We start from the raw sequence: 23,672 nt of genomic DNA, 5'->3' as shown, positions 1-23,672 counted from the left end.
CACAGCCCTGGTGTCGCAGACGCTTACTGAATAGACGAAGTTGCTGCACCGTGAGTTGGGGAAGGAACAGGTTTCCCCAGTCTGCATGGAACTAGCAGACCAGTTGGTGCGTGGCCTTAAGTATGTCTGTGATGCGGCCCTGGATGCGGCCCCTTTGCTTTCTAGAGCCTCAGTATCCGCAGTGGTGCTACGTCGCTTGATTTGGCTTAAATGCTGGTCTGCAGACCAGGCATCTAAAAAGTGCTGGCGGATTTGCGCTTCCAAGGTGAGAGGCTGTTTGGTGCCTCGCTGGATGACATTAAGAATGTTACTAGGGGAAAGAGTACTTTGCTCCCACAGTCCAGCAAAGGTAAGGAGCCACGCCGTAGGCAGGGGCCCTCTTTTTACGCTCAGAAGCGGCTTTTTTGTTCACCTGGGTCGACAGGTAAGCGATCCCAGCAAAACAAGGTGCCCGCTGAGGGACAAAAGCGTCCCTGGTTTTGCAAGCTGATCAACTGGGGCAGTACAGGACTTACTTCTGCTTGGGGTGATGGTGCCTGTACTGACCTCGGAAAGGTTTTGGGGATTCTACTCAAATCTGTCTGTAGTCCCGAAGAAGAAAGGGGTCCACCCGATCTTGGATCCCAAGCCCTCAATTGCTTTGGGGAGGTGCGAATGTTCAGGATGGAATCGGTTCATTCCGTGGTCGCTGCACTGCATCAAGGGGATTTATTGGCGTCTTTGGACATCAAGGATACATACTTGCATGTCCCCATATGTGTCAAACACCAGAGGTTTCTGCGAATTGCGGTCGTGGACCAGCACTACCAATTTATAGCTCTGCCCTTTGGCCTAGTGACGGCGCCAAGGGTCTTCACCAAGGTGCTGGCCCCAATTGCTGGTGCTGGCGTTGCTGAGACGGCGAGGGATCGCAATCAGGGGTTAACTAGACGACCTTCTTCTGAGAGCAGCTTCTGCCTCCGAATTAAGGGAGGATGTTGAACCTCCAGAAGTCGGTGTTGGTGCCGACTCAACGCCTGGAGTACTTGGGATTGATTCTGGACTCCTCAGAGGCGAGAGTTTTTCTCCCTTCGAACAAGCCGCAGACTCTTCAATCTGCGGTTCAGTTGTTGATGTCCGGCAGGTGGTCGTCGCTGCATTTTTGCATGCGAGTTCTGGGTCTCATGGTAGCCACTTTTCAGGCGGTACCGTATGCTTAATTCCACACTGGAGTCTTGCAGAAAGAGATCCTGTTCAAATGAGACAAATCTCCGACATCCCTGGATTGTCAAATCCGGGTGAGCCAGCTAGTCAGGGAGTTGCTTCTCTCGTGGTTGAAGTCTCCGGCCCTTCAGTATGGGAAGTCGTTCCTTCCTCTTCATTGGACGGTGATCACAAAAGATGCCAGCCTGACCGGCTGGGGGGGAGTTTGGGGCATCCAATCGGCCCAGAGTCACTGGACGCAGGAAGAATCCCGCCTACTGATCAATGTGCTGGAGCTTCAGGCGGTGTCTCTCCACATGGTCGCAGAGGCTGCAGGGGTGTCCTGCCAGGATCCAGTCGGACAATGCCACGGCGTGGCATATGACAATTATAAAGGAGGAACAAGGAGCTCAGCTGCAGCGCTTGGAGGTCTCTCACATCCTACAGTGGGCAGAGCGGCGCGTGCTTGCTCTGTGAGCCGTATACATTCTGGGTGTAGAAAACTGGCAGGCAGACTACCTCAGTCAGTTGCTGGACCGAGGGGAATGGTCAATGCCTCCAGAAGTGTTTCGGCTCAGTTGCCTAAGGTGGGGCATGCCAGATGTGGATCTCTTAGCCTCTCGGCTCAATTGAAAAGGTACAGAGGTTTGTGACCTGGGCAGACGCGTCAGACACGTTGGTGGCCCCGTGGGGGCATTATTGGCTGACTTATGCCTTTCCCCTGCTCAGACTCCTCCCTCGGCTGCTATGCAGAGTGGAGGCCGAGGGGATTACGGTGATTCTGATTGCCCCAGATTGGCCTTGACGTCCTTGGTACGCCGACTTAGTACGAATGTTGGCGGAAGTTCCTTGATGGCTGCTGATGCGGGACGACCTGCTGTCGCAAGGTTTGATACTTCATCCTGGTTTTAATGGCACTGTCGACTTCCGTGATTTCCACTATGCTGAGGGCGCGGAAGTCTTCTTACCGGAAGATTTATCGTCGCACGTGGAAGGCCTACAACGCCATGTGTGAGGAAATGAGGTGGTGGCCGCGTACATATTCAGTTTCCAGGATCCTGCTGTTTTTTGCAGCAAGGCGTGGATTAGAAACTTGCATTAAGCACCATTAAGGGGCAGATATCAGCTTTGTCTGTCCTTTTTCAGTGACCGTTGGCAACTCACTCATTGGTGCGTACGTGTTTTGTTCAGGGGGTTCGGCATGTGGCCTCTCTGGTACGACCGCCACTGCCCCCATGGCATTTGAATCTGGTGCTCTTGGTGCTTCAGAAACCGCCATTTGAAAACCTTAGGGAAATCCCCTTATTAACACTCTCTCAGAAAGTAGTCTTTCTAGTGGCTATTACTTCTGCAAGGCGGGTTTCTGAGTTGGTATCCTTGTCATACAAGTCTCCCTTGGTACTTCACATGGATAAGGTGGTCGTGGTTGTGCCTGCAACCCTCTTTTCTTCCGAAGGTTGTTTTGGCCTTTCATCTAAATGAGGACATTGTGCCCCCGTCTTTATGTCCTCGGCCATCGCATCCCAAGGAGGTTGCTTTACATTCTTTGGCTGTGGTCTGAGCTCTGTGGGTGTATCTGTCTGCTGCGGCTCCTTTCTAGAGGTCGGACTCTGTATCAGTGGCTGGTCCAAAGAAGGGCCTGGCGGTCTTGTCGGCCACCATTTCTCGGTGGATCAGACAGATTGTGGTTCAGGCTTTTGCCACAAGGGTGGGCGGGCACCTCCCTTTCCTGTCATGGCACATTCTACCAGGGCAATTGGTGCCTCCTGGGTTTTCCGACATCAAGCATCCGTTTCCCAGGTGTGTAAGGTGGCAACCTGGTCGTCCGTTCACACTTTGACCAAATTTTACAAAGTTGATGTGGGCACATCTTTGGATGTGTGTTTCGGCCGCAAGGTTTTGCAGGCGGCCCTTGTGGTTGTGATTCCTCTGAGGAGTTTTTTGTTATGGGTGGAGTTTCTTTCTGTTCCCACCCCTCGTTTTTGACACTGCTTGGGGACGTCCCTAAGGTCAAGATGAAGATGCTGTGTCCGTCAATGAACAAAAGAGAAAATAGTATTTTTGTGCTCCACCGTAAAATCCTTTTCTCTGATGTTCATTGACGGACACAGCACCCACCCCTCCTATTTATCTATTTATTTTGTATGCTTTTTGACAAACTAAGCTGCTGGGAGCAGAGTGATGGGTTATAGCCAGTAGGACTGTCCCTGGGCAGGGCTGTTTTTTTTTTTTTTTTTTTTGTTTTTTTTATTTGTTCTGCCTAGCCCTCTCTTAAAGGTGGCGATATAACCCTAAGGTCAAGATTAAGATGCTGTGTCCGTCATTGAACATCAGAGAAAAGGATTTTATGGTGAGTACAAAATCCTATTTTTTGGCCTAAAAGCAAAACGTTGTGAGGCGGAAAACTAACACTACACATCACCCTGAACACAACATCCCCACCGTGAAACATGGTGGTGGCAGGGAAATCTTCGAAGAAAACCTGTTAAGCCTCATACACACGATTTGGATTTTCCGCCGACAAAGCCGCTGACTTTTGTCAGAAGGGCATTGGGCCCCAAACTTGGTTCTGCATACAAACTGCACACAATTGTTGGCCACCAAACACAAACGTAGTGACGCATGTGGTTTTTCAGCTCTTTAGCACCACCCTTTGGGCTCCTGCAAATTTCATGTTAGTAGAAGTTTGATGTTGATTCGTGCTTTTCATTTAGTGCTTTTCATTTCATGCTTTTCATTTTGCACTTTTCAGTTAATTTCTGAATGCCCATTCGTCAACCAGCCATGTTGTGGAAGCGGAGGAGCATGTTATTTATTATTGGCCTCAGAGTTATTGCTTTGACCCAAGTCCAGTCCTGTAACAGGAGGATTTCTTGGACCAAAAATTGGTTGCTTTATTAACAGTTACCAATTATGTCATATGCCTTTGCTGCGGGAGCTCCAGGAGAATAATCCAGATGCTTTTCGGAATTATCTCCGGATGACGGACCCCTGCTTTCTAAATCTTGGCATTGTTGACCGTCTATATTAAGAAGCGGGACACATGCATGAGGCTTTTATTTTATTTTTTGGGTGAATAACGATTTGGTATATTTACTAGTTTCTGTTTTTGGATGCATAGAATGCATTTTTTTGGTTACGTTCTAGTAGCAGAGAGAGTGTCTTAATTGTATTTTTATTTTTTTAATGCACAATAAAAAAATTGTGTAGAATAATACTTGCCGTTTGTTCTACTTCAAATGACAGCTTGGGAGTAGGCAGTTACATTTTAAAAAATTCTATGCAAAATTAACAAGGGACACCAACATAGTTGTATCTTTGATCTTAAAAAATTCGAGTTGAGGGGGCGTGGCCTGGCGATGCAATAGAGCGGACGTGTGCTCTGTGAGCTCCGGGGGCCGACACCACTAAAATAGCCTAAAATACACGGATTGTCTCACATCCTTCTCGCCTGACGATGGGCCGGCGAACGGGCAAGTCCCTGCCCAAGAAAGGTGCATCCACGGGATCGATTAAGCGGTTCCTTTCCGTGGAACCTGAAGATGCGGAGGGACAGGATGGCCTAGGCCGCTCACCGCGCGGTGGAGTAGACCCCGCCTCCCGCGATAGGCCGGAACGGAGACCGCGCTCACCTGAATCTTCTGCGGACTCGGGCGACGAGGAGGACCTGCCTAGTTCTGCCGGTGCGGCGACGAAGGTGAGCGGCATGCCTACCACCTCTGACCTGGCCTCTATGCTGCTAAACTTGGAGCGGGTCATTAAAAAGGAGGTCTCCGCGTTCCGAGCGGACCTGTCTCAAGTATTGCTGCGGGTCGAAGAATCTGAACAACGTCTGGATCGACATGCGAACGCTATTAGGACTTTGCAGGCGACTACCCGTCAACTTGCAATTGCTCATCGAACGACCGTTTACAAGCTCGAAGACCAAGAGAATCGCAACAGACGCAATAACGTTTGGATTCGATGTCTCCCTGAAGCAACTGGGGATGATGACCTCTTACCGTCCGTCAGAGGCATTTTTAACAGCCTCCTCGGCCGAGCGGCAGATGCCCCCTTAAAGATTGACCGTGTGCATAGAGCTCTTCGACCCCGCAACCTCACCACGGACATCCCACGTGACGTCATATGCCGGGTCCACCATTATCCCGAGAAGGAGCTGATCATGCAGAAGGCTAGGGGCGCCACGCCATTCGACTTTGATGGGGCGATGTTATCCTTCTTTCCCGATTTGGCGAGGGAGACTTTGGATAGACGCAGAGCCCTGCGTCCCCTCACGGAACTGCTTCGGGCGGCGTCCATTAAATATAAGTGGGGCTTTCCTGCGGCCCTGATTGCTTCTCAGGATGGCAGAAACGCGATACTTCGCTTCCCAGAAGACCTGCCCAGATTCTGCAACAATCTGAATGTTAATATCCCAGAGCTACCTGGCTGGCAGGATGGCATCCCGCCTTTACCCAATGGAGCCGACCAGGGATGGCAGAAAGTGGGTCGTGCCCGTCGCTCCTCTGCCCAGGATCACCGCCCTTGAAACGACGAAATGCCCTGCCGCTGGCTTTCCCGCACTGGATTATGGGCTGCAATCGCTAGGTTTACCACCCTGCTGAGGGTGTGATGTCTTCCCTACCCTGGTTGTACGTAGCCAAGGACCGTTTCTGGCGGCTGCTGGACCTAGCTAGGTCACGGGTAGGATGTTGATTGCTGTGCCAACTACACCTTTGTGCCTCCCTGGGGGCCCCTATCCGAGGGTGGACACTGCTATCTTTTCGTTCTGGGTCCTCTGCCTTTGTTGTGCATATGTTTTATTTACTGTTGTTTTATTTTTTATTTTCTCTCCCCTTGTTTCTTACACTTGGTTGGATTGCGGTTTCCCCTTGCATGCTTTACCGCCCTAGTTCCGTATTCTATTATACAGGCGTTCTACTGTTATACATATTGGATGATGTGAGTTATCTGCTGTGGTGTTGGCACTGGGCTATGCTTCAGACCCCTATGGTGTGGTTTGTGCCCAGTTGCCTGAGTCCCGTCTCCCCCTTTTTGAGCGGGGGCTGCCCGGCGCGGGGCCCTGGTGTCCTTGCCCCTTCTGGGGCGGGGGGCCCTGTGGCGGGCTTGTAGCCCGCTCTCGCACGGCATGATTATGCGTGCAACGCTAGCTGTTGTCAGACAGCATTTTTTCTGGTATTTTTTGTTTTTCCCACTACTATGTGGTCTTTTCTCTTTTTCTGTTCCTTTTCCTTCTTCTTTTCTTCTCCCTCCCCCCTCCCTTGGCTCCTTCCTACACCCTCCCCTGCCCTCTCCACCCCACTTAGCGGTGGTCCGCCTCTATACTGTACTGGTTATATGTTGGTGTTCGCGGTTCCTCCCCCAGAGACCTCATGGCCACGGTGAACCTTGTATCTTTTAACGTAAGGGGCCTCCATGCCCCAGGGAAGAGACACAATTTATATAGAGAGCTGGGTCGTTTGCGGGGGGACGTGGTCTTCCTCCAGGAGACCCACCTCACACATACGACCCTAGTCAGACTACACTCCCCGAAGTACCCCACGTGGAACTACAGCCTTTCCGACATTTCCAAAGCAAAGGGTGTGGCCATTGGGTTTCGTAGGGGAACCGCGTTCACGTTTGAAGCTATGCTGAACGATCCTGCGGGACGCTTTCTGTTTCTCCGGGGCACCCTGGGCAGCATGCCGTGTACCCTAGCTACCTTGTATTCCCCTAACAAGAATCAAGCGAGTTTTCTTGCCTCCACACTCAAATCCTTGCGGAGTTTTGCCCGTGGATGCATCCTACTAGCGGGCGACTTTAATGTTCCGCTGGAACCTACTTTGGACACCTCTAGGGGTGGCTCCTCTTTATCCGGCAGAGGATTGAAGTTTATACGCTCACGACTCCATGACCTACAGTTGATGGATGTCTGGAGAATCGCTCACCCGCGGGAGAGGGACTTTACCTACTATTCTTCTGTACACCAAACGTATTCCAGAATTGATCTATGTTTCATTGATCATCAACACCTTCCGCTCATAGTGAAGTCAAGCATTGACTCCTCTCCCCTGTCGGATCACGCACCTATCTCGTTAACTATCAAAGTAGAGTCCATACCTCTGAAATCCACTAATTGGAAGTTGAATGAAGACCTGATAGCCGAGGAGGCGGACAAAAAGGTGATGGGGGACGATTTAGAGTTTTACTTTAGGACTAACGTAAGCCCTGGCGTTTCCCCGGGAGTGCTATGGGAGGCCCATAAGGTGTATATTGGGGGTAAGTTTATGGAATTGGGATCCAGGAAAAAGAGGGAGCGCATGCTACACCAATCTACCTTGCTGCGTGAAATCGCTGGCTTGGAACGCCAACACAAACTGAATCAGACCCCGGCCCTTTTCCACACCCTGACTGAGAAGCGGGAGACCCTGAAGTCCCTCCTTCATTTGGACCAAAAGCGACGCTCTCGGCTAGTGGCTCAACGGTTTTATGAGTGGGGGGATAAACCCAGCAAATTATTGGCCAACTCGGTGCGACAGCGTAAGAATGCGGCGTTCATTGCTAAGGTTAAGACCCCCTCGGGAGACCTGGTGTTTGATACCCCCCAAATAGCCAAGACGTTTAGAGACTTTTATCAACGCCTGTACCAGGTGCACCAGGACGTCCGGGATGGAGACACAAGGGGACGCCTTATCCGGGAATATCTGGCCCGTGCCGCCCTCCCCACGCTCCCTGCGGAGGTCTTGGCCTCCTTGGAGAGTGAGTTTACATCGACGGAGCTCCTGGGCGCCATGAAGGGCATGGCCTGTGGCAAGGCCCCGGGACCTGATGGCCTCACGGTGACTTATTATCGAGCGTACGCTGACATACTGCTCCCTTACTTGACCAACTATGCTAACGTGACCTCGGCCGGCGGAGACCTCCGTCCGGAAACCACTCATGCCCACATCACTGTTCTACCCAAGGCGGGCAAAGACCCCAGTGACTGCGCGAGCTACCGCCCTATCTCGCTATTGAACATTGACGCAAAAATTTATGCTAAAGCCATAGCGAACCGGCTGCTCCCCTTGATACCACAATGGATCTCGCGGGACCAGACGGGGTAACTCTCTTCGCACACTTTCCCTGATGGCGTATGTACGGCGGACTTCCCAGCCCACCCTGTTACTCTCCACAGATGCTGAGAAGGCGTTTGACAGGGTGGACTGGGAATATCTTATGGCAACGCTGACGCATCTAGGAATTGGCCCCTCTTTGCGCTCTAAAATATCGGCCTTATACCACCGTCCCACTGCTCAAATACGAATTAATGGCACCCTTAGTGACCCCTTCACCTTATACAATGGTACCCGCCAGGGATGCCCACTCTCGCCAATTTTGTTCGCGATCTCCCTAGAACCATTCCTCTCCCTCATCAGACGCAACCCGAGCATACATGGTATATCAATAGGCAAAACGGAACACAAATACGCAGCATACGCTGATGATATATTGTTTTATGTACAACAACCGCTAATCACCCTCCCCAATCTTATGTCTGAGTTTTCGGCCTATGGCTTGGTTTCAAATTTTAAAATTAATATGTCCAAATCGGAACTGTTAAACATCTCTGTCCCCGCCCGACAGGTGTCCCACCTGAAGCGGAACTACCCCTTTACTTGGCAGTTGAGCTCCATGAAATATTTAGGTATTCAACTCACGCCCTCCCTGTCGTCCCTATTCCGCGCTAACTTTATACCCCTGCTTAACACACTTAGGTCAGATATCCAGAAATGGTCCCAGCTGCGACATTCTTGGCTGGGCAGAATCGGGTTGGTCAAGATGAATTTGCTGCCCAGGGTGCTCTTTATTCTTCAGATGGTCCCGTTCGGGATACCGGTTGGTTTTTTTACGATCTTGACCTCTATGGTATATAGATACATATGGAATAGGAAAAGACCCAGACTCCCTAGGTCTCTCCTCACCCGCCCTAAGTGAAAGGGTGGCTTAGCAGTGCCGGATTTTAAGCTTTATTATCGATCCATTGTGTTGACTAGGCTCTCTGACTGGAAATATTGCAAAGAGACTAAACTATGGGTTAATCTAGAGACAGACCTATGTGGCACTGAACTCTCCACACTGATGTGGATCCCGAGGAAATTCCGGACTCTCTTGCCTACTACGTCACCGCTAACGCAATCATCCTTGATGGTATGGGACTCTATGTGTAAGACACATGGTTGGTCGTATAATTCCCCCCTGATGCCCTTGATAGGACACAATTTCTTCCCACCTGGTAATATGGACCCTCAAACTCATCCATGGCAGCTGGGCAATAACATCTACCTGCATCAAGTCGCCGGCCCCTCCGGCGTTTTGCCGCTCTCTACCATCATGGGTGCATCTTCCATATCATATATGGACCGCTGGAAACATCATCAATTATTGGCCTTTGTTCGTTCGCTCCCAAAACCCTTACGCTCCTTGGCGGAGCTTACACCTTTGGAAACCGCATTTGCCGACACTGACCCAACTGAGAAGCCAATTTCGTACTTTTATCAAGCTCTGCTGTCCCTCACTTCTACTAATACTCCCACATTCCTACACCACTGGGAACGGGATTTACAAATGGAACTTTCGCTGTCCCAAAAATCACAAATCCTAGCCCTGGCACATACCTCCTCCGGATCACCTAAAACGTCGGAAATGGCGTATAAACTTTTAACCAGATGGCACTACACGCCTGTGGTATTGCATAGGTTTTTCCCCCTGACCTCACCACTGTGTTGGTGGGAGTGCGGTGAGGAGGCTACTCATGCTCATATTTGGTGGTACTGCCCGAGGATCCGTCCATTCTGGCTAACGATTCTATATTGGATTAAAGAGATCCAGGGATGGGAGGTTCCTAATGACCCATGGTATGTTTTGTTCCACTGCACGGGGAAGCCAACAGGCCCTTATAAAAGATCAATTACACCCCACCTCCTTAATGCCGCAAAAACCCTCATTCCACAATTTTGGAAACTGAGGAAGATCCCTACACTCCGACGTTGGTTACTCAACGTGGATACCACTTACTACATGGAGGACCTGACTCTCTCCCTCCGTGGCAAATCTGAGCTGGCAACAAAAATCTGGGCCTGTTGGGTTGCCTTTAAATACTCCTCTAGCTATGCAGATATAATGTCTCAACCACTGTGATGTAATCGTAACACTTAAGGTTTTTAAGGTAATTATGGGGCTGATATCAGAGGCGGACCTGCATCCCCCCCCTCCCCTCCTCCCCCACCTTCACATCCCCCACACTTCTCTGTGTTCTTTATTTCCTGCCCTTTTCTTCCTTTCTTCCTTTTCTTTTCTTTTTCTCTATATCTGTCAATTGTGTTTTCTCTTTAATAATGGAAGAGAAGGGTGTATTCTTATTACCGCAGAGGCTGGATGGTTCCAGCGGCAGTGATTCGTACCGATCACCTGGTCATGTGCCTTTGAAATCCTGTCGATGGTTCCAGTTCACATGCTGCCTCTATTAAATAGGCCCTTGTGGGCAGTGTTTTGTTTTGAACCATGGCTGCTGAAAATGTGATATAACTGTCCCCTGCGCGGGTTTACGTATTGTCTATTATGTTATTGTACATGCTTCTTTTCTTCAATAAACATTAATTAAAAAAAGTTAGTTGTGTTAATGGTGTGGTAACTTGCACCAAAAAAAAAAAGCATAATAATTTTCTTGATATCACTAGAAAAAAAAGCCTTTGAAAATTTGTTTGCAATAAGTCCATCAGTATCACCAGCAAAGGAGCTTCATTATTATCCCATTAAAGAAGACAATTGTGTGCTGCATTTCGAGATTTCATAATTGGCCACGTCACGAATGTTAATTCTCCATTGCAAACGCTAGTTTACTAGACCAACTGCTTCTGGCTCATCCTTGCTTCCGAGTATGCATGTTTGTACTTTGAACTTTTATCAGACAGATTTGTGTACACACGATTGGAAAATCCGACAACAGACATCTGTCTGCAGAAAATGTTAAAGCCTGCCATCCAACATTTGTCCGTGGAAAATCCGACAACAGTTGTCTGCTGGAGTGTACAAATGGTTGTATTTTCCACCAACAGCCTGTTGTCACACGTTTCCCGTCGGAAAATCTGATTGTGTGTACGAGGCTTTAGAGACTGCAAAAGACTTGAGACTAAGCGGAGGTTCACCTTTTAGCAGGACAACGACCCTAAACATACAGCCAGAGCTACAATGGAATGGTTTAAATCAGGGATATGCAATTGGCGGACCTCCAGCTGTAGCAAAACTACAAGACCCATCATGCCTCTGCCACTGGGTGTCATGATTGTGACTGTCAGAGTCTTGCAATGCAACAGCTGGAGGGCCGCTAAATGCATATACCTAGTTTAGATTAAAGTATATTCATGTGTCAGAATGGCCCAGTCAAAGTCCAGTACTAAATCCAATTAAGAATCTGTGGCAAGACTTGAAAATTGCTGTTCAGATGCTCTCCATTCAATCTGACAGAGCTTGATCTATTTTGCAAAGCAGAATGGGCAAAAATGTCACTCTAAGGCTGGGTTCACACTGCTGCGGGTGGGAGATCCGGATGTGATTCGCACCGCACTGCAGTGCAAATCACATCCGATCTCCGTAGCGATGTGAGTTCAGCCATACAGATAGTATGGCTGAATTCGCATCGCTCCCGCCGCAAACTCGCATAGGACCCTTTTTTTGGTCCGCAGCAGAATCGGATCGCATGGGTGTTCACACCATGCGATCCGATTCCTGTGCGAGTGTGCAGATCGCACTGCGATATGCGGACGGATCTGGGGGTGTCATTAACATTTCATTGACACTCCCAGCCGTTCGCATAGGGCAGTGTGAACTGCCGGCGGGAGGCATGCGATGCGGGAAAACGCCGCGGATTCGCGGCGTTCCCGCATCGCTATGGTGTGAACCTAGCCTAAATGTGTAAAGCTGGTAGAGACATACCCAAAAAGACTTGCAGCTGTAATTGCAGTGAAAGGCGGTTCTACAAAACTCAGGGCGACTGAATACAAATACACGCAACACTTTTCACACATTTATTTGTGAAAGAATTTGAAAACCGATTATCGTTTTCCTTCCGCTTCACAGTGACACTTTGTGTTGGTCTATCACATAAAATCCCAATAAAATAAATGTATGTCTTTGGTTGTAACATAACTAAATGTAGAACATTTCAAGGGATATGAATACTTTTTTAAGGCACTGTAGACGAACATGCAGGGGAGATTGGTAAGCTGCAATATATTACATTTTTCATTTAGGGTTTAATACCACTTCAAAGAAATCGGGTCAGAAACCTGAATAATTTAAACTGAGCATACTGTATAATGAAACATTGGTAGCCTTTACCCCCAGGCCCAGGAGACTGTGAAGATGCAGTCTGTCGCTATGGTGGTATGAGCTGCGAACAGCGTGGTGAGGGGTTTGCTGGCCAGAATACAGGTCTTCTTTTCAATTATATTTATATGCCTATAAATTTCAGATTGCTGGTCAGGTCTTAGTCTGGGACAGACAATCCTGTGTACATGAAGTCAGTGAATAGTTTTTGCCAGCTTCATTGATAAATATGATATAGTAATATTATTGTTACAATGTATTCAGACTAATTATGTTTTGTAAAAACTGAAGGGATGGCAATGTCATCCTAAGCAATCTCTCAAGTTTAAAAGAGTTTTATGTTCCTATTTAACCACTGTTAACCATTAGTTAATCCTAATTTCCCCCAATTACAGTATCTTCCCCCCCCCCCTCCCCCTCTCCTTTCAGCTATTTGTTTTTTCCCCAAAATTTTTTTATAAAAATTACAAAAAAAAAGTTGTATTCATTTGTAAATAACTGTAATGATTTGCTCCAAAAAACACAATTTTAATTTGATTGTAAAAAGGCAAATTGCAGAAATTTGTTTTTATCCTTGTAAACCCATACTAATCAAACTAGAATTGTTTTTCTTACATTTTTGTTTCTCTTTAAATTGCATAAAAAACTATAAATACTTTAAGACCATATAACCAGAGGAATGTCTTGTGTGCTGATTCAAATGCTAGTATATGGAATGATATAACTTCTAGACCCAGTCTGTGAGCATTGTATGGCCACTTGCTGACTTGGCTGAATTCACAGGCAGCTTAACTCTTCACTAAGACACAAAGTTAAATCCAACGTAATTTTAATTAAAGTACAATACAAAGGATGTTTTTTAGTCTTTTGAAGTGTAAGACAAAAGGGACTTGCCTAAGCCCTGTTTATCCAGTGGAAAGTAAAACTAATGCTTAGTACACACTATCAGTTTTTTTATCCAACTGGGTTGAATGAAAGAAAAACTGTTAGCACAGGTCGGAGCCACTCGACTAACAATCCAATGTTAGAACAGGGATCTCCCCTCACTGAGCTATTGTGTTCTGACTGGGGGACGCCCCCCACCCCCCCAGAACATGCCGGTCAGCACTCTGACAGAAACTGGTCGCCATACACACGGGCCTAATGAGAGATGTTTTTTATTGAACTGGCTGACGTTGCCCGGCATTCAGCCCGTGTGTACTAGGCTTTACTGTACAACATAATATAAAAAGGGAAATGTGCAGCTAAAAAAAAAAAATTATCATATAATTAACGTGTGAAAAAATGTGTCCTAATTAAGGATGAGCCCCCCGGTTCGGTTTGCACCAGAACTTTCGAACGGACCAAAAATTCGTACAAACTTTAGAACCCCATTGAAGTCTATGGGACTTGAACATTCAAAATAAAAAGTGCTAATTTGAATGGCTATTATGCAAGATATTGTCCTAAAAAAGGGTTTGATGGCCCGGCTCCTGCCCCAGGGGACATGGATCAAAGCCAACATTTAAAAAAAAAAACTGCTGTTTTTTCGGGAGCACTGATTTTAATGACGATTAAACTGGGAATAAAAAGTGAAATATTCCTTTAAGGGCCGGTTCACACAGCGAGGCGAGGCGTCTCCGACTTGCCTCACCGCGACCTGCGGGGACCTCAGCGGCGACTTGCAGAGGACTTCTGTATAGAAGTCAATGCAAGTCGCCCCCGAAGTCGCCCAGAAGTAGTACAGGAACCTTTTTTCTGAGTCGGAGCGACTCGAGTCGCTCCTCTCAGAACGGTTCCATTGTACAGAACGGGGGCGACTTGCGGGAGCGAGGCGAGGCGAGGCGAGCCGTGTCGCCTCGCATCACCTCGCTGTGTGAACTGGCCCTTACCACTTCAATACAGGGCACTTTCGCCCCCTTCCTTCCCAGCCCAATTTTCAGCTTTCATCGCTCTAGCGCTTTCAGTGACAATTGCGCGGTCATGCTACACTGTACCCATTTTGTTCGCACAAATAGAGCTTTATTTTGGTGGTATTTATTCACGACTCCGTTTTTTATTTTTTGCGATATATATTGCGGAAATTTGGAAAAAAAACTATTTTCTTTTTTCTATTTTAAAAGAAATCCAATAAAATCAAATTTTGTCATAAATTTAAGCCAAAATGTATTCTGCTACATGTTTTTGGTAAAAAAAATTCCGTTAAGTGTATAATAATTGGTTTGTGTGATCACGGACATATGTACGCAAATGATCATGTACATATGTGTGCAGGTGATCACGTATATATGTGTGCAGATAATCATTGGAACATGTGTGGGACATATGTGGGGGACATGTTTTTATTATTAGGGACATGTGTTTTTATTATTTGGGGACATGTATGTTTTGGGGACATGTGTGTTATGGGGACATATGTGGGGACTGTGTTTACACTGTGTGGTGTGTTGTGTATTACACTAGACTGGTGATCAGTGAGTAAAAAGCTGTAAAAAACAGCTCATACTCACTGATCATCAGCCGGCTGCAGCGATCTGCTCTCCTCTCCTCAGCGATGACTTCTGTGTGAGGAGAGGAGGAGCCGATTGCCTAGCAACCGGCTGTTTGTTTACATCACATGACGGCCGTGATTGGACATGGCCGTCATGTGATCAGGAGGGCCAATCAGAGAGCCCTCCTGCCGATCTGAGATGCGCCGTGTCCGGGTGACACGGGCGCATCGGGATTGCATTGCTGCATGGGCGGGCGCACGCGCGATCCCGCTCCTTCTGATGGACGTTCCTGAACGTCCTATCAGAAGTAGACGGCTCCCACCCGGCCGTATATGTGCATTGGCCGTGGTTAAATATCATGCCTGTGGGGTGTCTATAGTATGCCTGTAAAGTGCCACGTGTTTCCTGTGTTTAGAACAGTCCCTGCACAAAATAACATTTAACGGAAAAAAAGTAATTTAAAACTGCTTGCGGTTTTAATGTAATATCTGGTTCCGGCAATACGGATGAAAATCATTGAGAAAAAAAATGGCATGGGTAGCCCCCCCCCCTGCCCATTACCAGCCCCGTTGTGTCTTGTACAAATATTAAGGGGAAGCCCATACCCAAATTAAAAAAAGTAAAGGCACGGGGCAACCAGGCTCTATATACTCAGAACAGCAGTATACATGCGGTCCTCCCTCCTCCCGCCTCAAGTGCCCTGTCCATTATTCCACGCAGCATATGCTCCAAGAGGTAGTGTTACTGCTCACCATCCTCGTGGCCTCCTCAAATGGTGACAGGACAGTGCATGCATCCCTGATCATGCCCCACTGGCGTGGGGAAAAAAACTGAGCTCCCCTGACACTGTCCTGGTGCCGTAGTCACACAGGTACTCATTGATGGCCCTCTGTTGCATGTGCAGCTGCTGCAGCATGGCCAACGTTGAGTTCCACCTAGTGGGCATGTCACATATAAGGCGGTTCTTGGGCAGGTTCAACTCCTTTTGGAGTTCAGCCAGCCGAGCACTGGCATTAAATGATCGGCGGAAATGCAGACAGACTTGCCTCAGGATATCCTGTAAGCCTGGGTACCTGTCCAAGAACTGTTGCACCACCAAGTTAAGGATGCGAGCCACACAGGGCACATGGGTCAGTTGTCCCTTTTGAAGGGCAGAGAGGAGGTTGGTGCCATTGTTGCAAACCACCATTCCTGGCTTAAGCTAGCATGGCGTCAACCACCTCTCGGCCTGCCCCTGCAGAGCTGACAAAATATCTGCCCCAGTGTGGCTCCTGTCCCCCAAACAAGCCAGAGCAAGCACGGCATGGCATCTTTTTGCCTGCGTACTTGCATAGCCCCTTGAACGCCTACGGAGCACCGTTGGTTCTGAGGAGAAAGCACTGGAAGAGGCCATGGAGGTAGAAGAGGAGGGGGTGGAGGAGAGAGGTGTGTCACAACTAGTAGTAGCATTTTGGAGGTGTGGTGGCAGAACAACCTCCAACACTACTGCACCTTGTCCTGCATCCTTCCCAGCTGCCAGAAGAGTGACCCAATGGGCCGTGAAAGATGGGTAACGTCCCTGTCCATGCCTGCTGGACCATGAGTCAGCGGTAATATACACCTTACCACTGACCGCCCTGTCCAGCGAGGCATGGACATTGCCTTCCACATGCCAGTAGAGAGCCGGAATCGCCTTCCATGAGAAAAAGTTTGGGGACCTGCCACAGAGGAACCGCACATTGCACAAATTCACAGAAGGGGGCTGAGTCTACCAACTGAAAAGGCATCAGCTGAAGTGCTAGCAATTCCAAGCTAGCACTACCAAGCTAGCATTCAACCGCTGGGCATGTGGATGGCTGGGAGGGAACTTCTTTTGACGGTCCAGCAGCTGGGGCAGGGAAATTTGCCTGATACAATCAGACATGGGTGTACTGCTAGCAGAGTGCCCGCAAGTACTTGGCTGTGACACACCTAATTCTACATTCCTTCAGAGAGGACTGAAGGTCTAGTGGGGTTGGAGATCCCAGCTGATGAGGAGCAAGGAGAAGTCCGCTTTGTTCTTTGGTGTGGGTCTTTGAGGTACACTTGCCAACGAGCTGCATGGCAGGTCAACATATGTCTGGTCAAGTATGTGGTGCCCAAGCGGCTGATGTTTTGGCCACGCGAGATATGCTTGAGACATATTTTGCAGATAGCGGTGCAATCTGATGCATTCGTCTCAAAAAATAAATTTTGGAATAACACGCAGAGGCAGCTCCCTGAACAGGCGGAGCTCTGCGGTGTGATTCAGACAGTGTGCTGCCCCTAAGCTAGCCCCCAGAGGGCATCCTGCCTCGTTGGAGATGTGCCTCCTCGACCTCTCTCCTATCAGGCACCCATGTGGAGTCAGTGACCTCATCATCCCCTCCTTCTTCATCACTGGAGCAAACCTGGCAGTATGCTGCAGCTGGTGGAACATGACTGCCAAATTGTTGTCCTCCTTGAGCATCCCCTCTCTCTGCGCTCACACTACTGCCTTCCTTTAGCTGGGTATCATCATCAGAGCCTTCAAAACGCTGGGCATCCTTCCTGGAGCATGTACCCAACACTGTGCTCAAACAGTTCGGGGGACTCCTCAGGAGGACATGGTGGGTCTAGGGAAGGATTGACTGATGACATTGAGACGAGGGAAGAAGACGCGTTGGCAGTTGCTTTGCTAGTACCCTGAGAGAGGATGAGGAGGGCTTGGTCATCCACTCTACCAAGTCTTCAGCATGATGCAGCTCAACACGTCCAGCTGCCGAAAATAAAGACAAGCGTGTCCCATGGCCACGTGCTGATGATGATGCACCGCATCCATGACCAGCACTGTTGTCTCTAGACATAGAGCCTGCTTGCCCTCTTTTATTTGCTTGTGACTGTCTGCCTCTTCTTTTTGGCCTTCCAGACATAGTAATGGCCTGCAGGGAGATGGGGAAAACCAGCAATTGGGTAGCTTTAGGTGCATACTGAGCAGATGACACAGTACACTGACTGTAATTACTGCAGCTGCCTGCCTGTGTTACAGAAACAGAACAACACCAGCAATGAGGTGTAGCTTCAGGTGTATACTGTGCTGGAGGCACACAACACCCACTTTAACAGCGCTAGGCTCCCTGAACGCCGCAACACACTACACAAGGCCACCGCGATGGCGGCCTTATATAGTGTGGGGCATGTACTAAACCCCCTGAGCTATAATTGGCCACAGGCAATCCTGCCTTTGACCAATTATGGCTCTCCCCACTGCTGGCGCTGTGATTGGCCAAGCATGCGGGGTCACAGTGCATGCTTGGCCAATCATAAGCCAGCAATGCACTGTGATGGCGCAGTGCATTGTGGGCCATGAGCGCCACACGAACATGGCGTGAACGGCCCCTAACATTCGGAATTAGTCGAGTAAACAGCCGGTGTTCGACTCGAACACCAAGCTCATCCCTAGTCCTAATCAAGTTACAGGTGAAACAATAACCATTCACCAAATGTCTGCTTAACAAAATATTGTGCCAGAACAGTTCATAGGGAAAAAAATTATGTTTATCCACCACCATGTCCAATCGGTAATTGAATCCTCTAATGTGTGTCCACATTGTACCCTTTAGTAGATTGCAAACTCACCAGAAATATATGCTGTAAGTAAGCGATACAGCACAGCCCGATAAAATCGGGTTGCTCGCTCCTTCTCTGTCACCACAGATTTCAACAAAAGACGCTGCTTCTTTAAGCCTTCAGATAGCAGTAGGGGACCACATCACTGTATCAAAAAAGGAAAATAAATAAAAACGTAATGCAGTATTTGTTAAAGAGGAACTGCAGTCTGTTCACATAATGTGTAATAAAAACTTCTTTGCTTTTCTGAAGCTTCCCTCCAACCACTTTGCGTATTATTTTGTATATACTGTGATTCTGTACTTGCCAAATATGCTGCAGAAATCTCTCTCCACTGAGTCTGGCTGCATCCAAGTTAACTATGGGCAACTGAAGCTGCTGCCTGCTCACTTCCTGGATTTACACAGACACACAGAGGCACACCTCAAGCTCTTCAGCTCTCATTGGCCCTCTTATGACTCACCCCCCCCCCCCACCCTCTTTCTTGCAAACTCTCACAAGAGAGCTGGGCATGTCATAAGCCTAGGCCTTTTTGCCAGACAAGAAATGGGAAGTGTGCTGTATAAGGTATTTACATAGGTGAAAAAAAAATGTTTCTCTTTTGTTCATTGACGGACACAGCATCTTCATCTTGACCCTAGGGTTATATCACCCCTTTAGGAGAGGACTAGGCAGAACATGTTAAAAACAGCAAAATTGCACAGTAGCGCCCAGGGGGCAGTCCTACTGGCTATAACACCTCACACTGCATCCAGCAGCTACAGTCAATAGCCGGGCTGGGTGACAGGCTGGATAATATAGATCCTGGTACTGTCCCCAGCCTGGCCATCGAGCATGAGCAGACCATAGCTACGTGCTGTGTTGGCCACGACATGCCCTGTCTGATCCAGGGGTGGCCAGTGAGCTATAAGCTCCGGGGCGCACATATGACCGGGCTACTGCTGTCTGTGTCGGTGTGCTGTGGCCGACAGCCACCCTGTGCTGCTCGGGTGATGGGTCTGTCCGTGGAATGCGTCCAGCAGTCCCTACAGGAGGGGGCAAGTATGGTTCCACCTGTCTCGGCAGGATGGAGCAGCTGGGCATTCCCTGGGAGGTCGACTAGGGGGTCTCACTCTCCCTTTATCCTCTCCCTGTCCGTTCCCTCCTCCCATGCTATAGGCCACTGTGTGACTGGGCACATGGGGGGTGCAGTGCACTTACCTGGCCAGGGGGCTGCACTGGGTGTTGGGGGTTCGCTCGTCCTCTTCCCTGTTTCTGGGCCATGGTAGAGTGTTTTGGTGTGTGTGCCATTTTCCTGAGGCTGTGGGTAAAAAACACCCCCTCCCCCACCGTCTTCTGTAGAAAGCTCTGATTCAGACTCTGGCCCAGATGTGGCAGGCAGCCCCTGTTCTGACATGTCGGAGTATGCGGACAAAGACCGTTCTGACAGTGAGAATGACTCCGTGTCCAGGTCAGCGCAGGAAAAAACGATTGTAGGAGCACTTATCGCTGCAGTGCAGGATACCCTGAAGATGGAGGATACGATAGGGGCATCTACAGAGATGTTGTCCCTTTTGGGGTCCCACAAGTCAGCCCGCACAGCTAAGGTGTTTCCTTGCCCAACTTATTTTAATAAGTATATTTACAAGGAGTAGGGAAAACTGCAGTGGACCTTTTCAGTGTTGAAATGCATGGTGGTGCGTTACCCTTTTGAGGAGAGTTTCCTGAAGAAATTGACATCTCCTCCGATTGTTGAGCCACCCCCCACCCCCCCCCCCCCCCCCCAGGTATCCAGGTTAAATAAGGTAACCACGATTCTGGTGGAAGGGACCCTGCCGACAGAAGGGCCGAGGAGGTTGCCCAGTCCATGTTTACGGTGGTGGTGTCAGCATTGCGGCCAGAGTTAGCCATGGCCCTTGTGTCACAGACACTTACTGAATGGGCTAAATTGTTGCACCATGAATTGGAGAAGCAACAGGCTTCCCCAGTCTGCGTGCAGCTGGCGGACCAGTTGGTGCAGGGCCTTAAGTATGTCTGTGATGCGGCCTCAGATACGGCCCCATTGCTCTCTAGAGCCTCAGTAATCAGCAGTAGTGCTATGTTGCCTGATTTGGCTGAAATGCTGGTCTGTGGACCAGGCATCGAAGAAAGCACTGGCGGACTTCCCCTTCCAGGGAGAGCGGCTATTTGGAGCCTCGCTGAATGACATTATTAAGAATGTTAATGGGGGTAAGAGTACGTTGCTCCCACAGTCCAGGAAAGGTAAGGCGCCACGCTGTAGGAAAGTGCCCTCCTTTTCTGCTCAGAAGCGGATTTTTTTGTCCGGGTCAGCAGATAAGCGTTCACAGTTCGAAAAAGTGCGACAAAAGCATCCCTGGTTTCACAAGCTGAACAAGGCTGCAAGCAAATCTGTTACCGCATGAAGGTTTGCCTCCACTGGACTCTCGGGTGGGTGGGGTCGCCTTCGGGAGTTTGCAGCTCAGTGTACTTCCCTACTTTCCGACCAGTGGGTCTGCAAACAGTTTTTTTTTAAAATCAGGATACAAGATAGAGATTCTTTCTTGTCCACCAAACAGAATTTTTTCCCTCCAACCTTCATCTTCTTGTGGCTCGTCGGGAAGCCCTGTTCGTGCCAGTACAGGACCTGCTGCTGCGCGGGGTGATGATGCCTGTACTGACGCTGGAATGGTTTCCGGGATTCTACTCCAATCTGTAGTCCCAAAGAAGGAAGGGGTCTGTCCGGTCCTGGATCTCAAGGCCCTCAACAGCTTTGTGAAAGTACAAAGACTGTGTCCATCAATGAACTTCAGAGAAAAGGATTTTACGGTGAGTACAAAAATCCTATTGTTTACTATCCAAAGTTAAAACAAGGGCAGAGAATTGAATACATAGATGAAAAAGATGAAAAGAAAAAATTACTGAAGTTCTGCTTTAATTATGCAGGTACATAGGTAAAATGGCCAAAAAATCTGAAAACTAAAATGCCAAACTCATACAGAGCCCTTCTGCTAACTACAATAGGGAGAGGCGGGAAATGTCAAGCTAAAAACTGTAGTAATTGACACAGGAGGAAGAACAGAGGAACATACCAAGGGCACAAAAATAAACAGGCTGTGGTAGCACATATTGTCTACCCATGAAAACTATTTTGTATTACTTTTAATATCAAAGTACAATAGCTTAAAAGAAAGAAAAAATTATTTGGTCCATGGGTACAAGCGGTGCGCTCGCTCGTCCCCACCCTCTTTCCTGACCGGCCGGGCTGCATGCTCAGATAGTTGTCTGGTGTGGACTTTGGGGGGACCCATGCCGTTTTTCTGGTGTAGGGGGTTCCCCTTAAAATCCATACTCCGTCTAAAGTCCGTTGGGAAGACCGTCGGACCTAGTCTGCCGGAAAGTCCGTCGTGTGTACGCAGCATTAGAGGTTCCTTTCAGTCCACATCTGAGGGGATTTGCTCTCTCCCACCTGCACAAGGTGAATTTGGGAGATGAGCACTAGAGTTCAAAGTCCCAAAAAAGAAAGCGGGGGACAGGAGGAACATACTTCACATGTCATAAAACTAAAAAAAAAACTAAAAAAAAACTTATTTAATTAAAATAGGTTTAACCTATTACTTATAGGGGAAAAAAATGCACTCAGCATTTTCTGGCCTGGGACTCTCTGGAGGAGCAGGTGTGTGCCATCATTCCTATCATGCTTGACAGCTCAACATTGCAGAGGATAGAAGATTCTCTATCACAGCTCAGCAGTGCTGCTGACCACAATATTTGCTTCTACTCACCACTTCTTCCAGCTTCTCTCTCTCTCTCCTCTCCGTGGACATTGCTAGAGTGCTGGAGTGATGCCAATTTGACTGCATTTTTTTTTATACAGTGGTTTTACCTATTTTAAATAAATACTGTTCATTTTCTGGCATCTGAGTAGTGTGCCCCCCCCCCCTCCCTTTTATTTATAACTTTGGATTCTATTATTACAATTATGGCTACATGCATTTGAAATGGGTGCTGGCTTTTTAAGTGTAAGGCTGCGTTCACACTTGTGTGAACACAGGTATGTGATTCGGACTACATTGCTGTGCAGATCACATGTGATGTCTGTGCAATGCAAATTCAGCCATACAAACACTATGGCTGAAATCGCTTTCACATCAAAATGATGCAGGACCCTTTTTTGTTCCACACTGGAATCGGATCACGTGGGTGTTCATACCTATGCGATCTGAGTTCCGTGCCTTTTCACAGTTTGCGCTGCAATCTGAGAACCGATCTGGGGGTATCATTAACTTTACATTGACACACCCAGCGGTTTGCAGATGTCAGTGTGAACCAGTGTGCGATTCAGGTGCGATTAAGGTTACTGGCTTTGAATCGCAGGGTTTACCATATCGCACCAGTGTGAATCGGGACTAAAGGTTAATAACTCCTTCAGAAAATGCAGTGGCATTATCATTTATGACATGAGACAGATGATTACATTATCTGCAGGATTGCAGCTTTTGTGTCTTAAATTGAGTTATTTTGGCAACTTTATGCAACTATATAATGTATATACGTTTTGTTTCCCATTGCTGTAAATTATCTCTATTGCTATGCTCATAAAGAGGAACATGCAGCAATGGTAATTGTAAGGCCTCATGCACACAGGACATTTATTTTACTCTCCTACAAGCCAGAGCGTTTTTGCAGAAAAATGCCTGATGCTTGTAAAAGTGTCCAAAGCTTTTAGGAGCTTTTACAGGCATCAAGCATTTATTCTAGTCATTGAAATTCATTAATGCTCAAGTACTAAATGCCCCTAGCGTTTTGGCGTATTTAGCAGCTTTTAGTAGTGTCAAGTGTTTTTTTTGCCCAAACTGCTGCTCCTGGACACAGTGGCAATGGGTTGTTTTTTTAAACTTTCCTGCAACTAAATGCTGCTAAAAGCCTATGTGTGTATGGACACATAGGCTAACATTTCAGAGGCAGGGAAAAAAAACGCCATACACCCCTAAAAGCAGCTATAGAAACATTCAGTATACATGAGGTCCTACTGTTTTTGTTACAAAAATTATAAAAAAACACTACAGTGTCTTTATTTTTTTTTTTTTT

The 23,672-nt window shown here is 48.1% G+C and overlaps 1 protein-coding gene across 1 annotated transcript in view; it reads left to right on the top strand.

Annotated features, from left to right (window-relative positions):
- Nucleotides 1-23,672, top strand: part of PLA2G4A (phospholipase A2 group IVA) — a 387,554-nt gene that overhangs the window by 158,108 nt on the left and 205,774 nt on the right. The gene's annotated exons all lie outside the window — the stretch shown is intronic.

This window comes from Lithobates pipiens, unplaced genomic scaffold (genome assembly GCF_037356315.1).
Source record: "Lithobates pipiens isolate NorthernLeopardFrog02 unplaced genomic scaffold, aLitPip1_a1.2 Scaffold_23, whole genome shotgun sequence".
In the NCBI taxonomy this organism is placed as follows: domain Eukaryota; kingdom Metazoa; phylum Chordata; class Amphibia; order Anura; family Ranidae; genus Lithobates; species Lithobates pipiens.
This window is presented reverse-complemented; position numbering and strand designations above follow the sequence as displayed.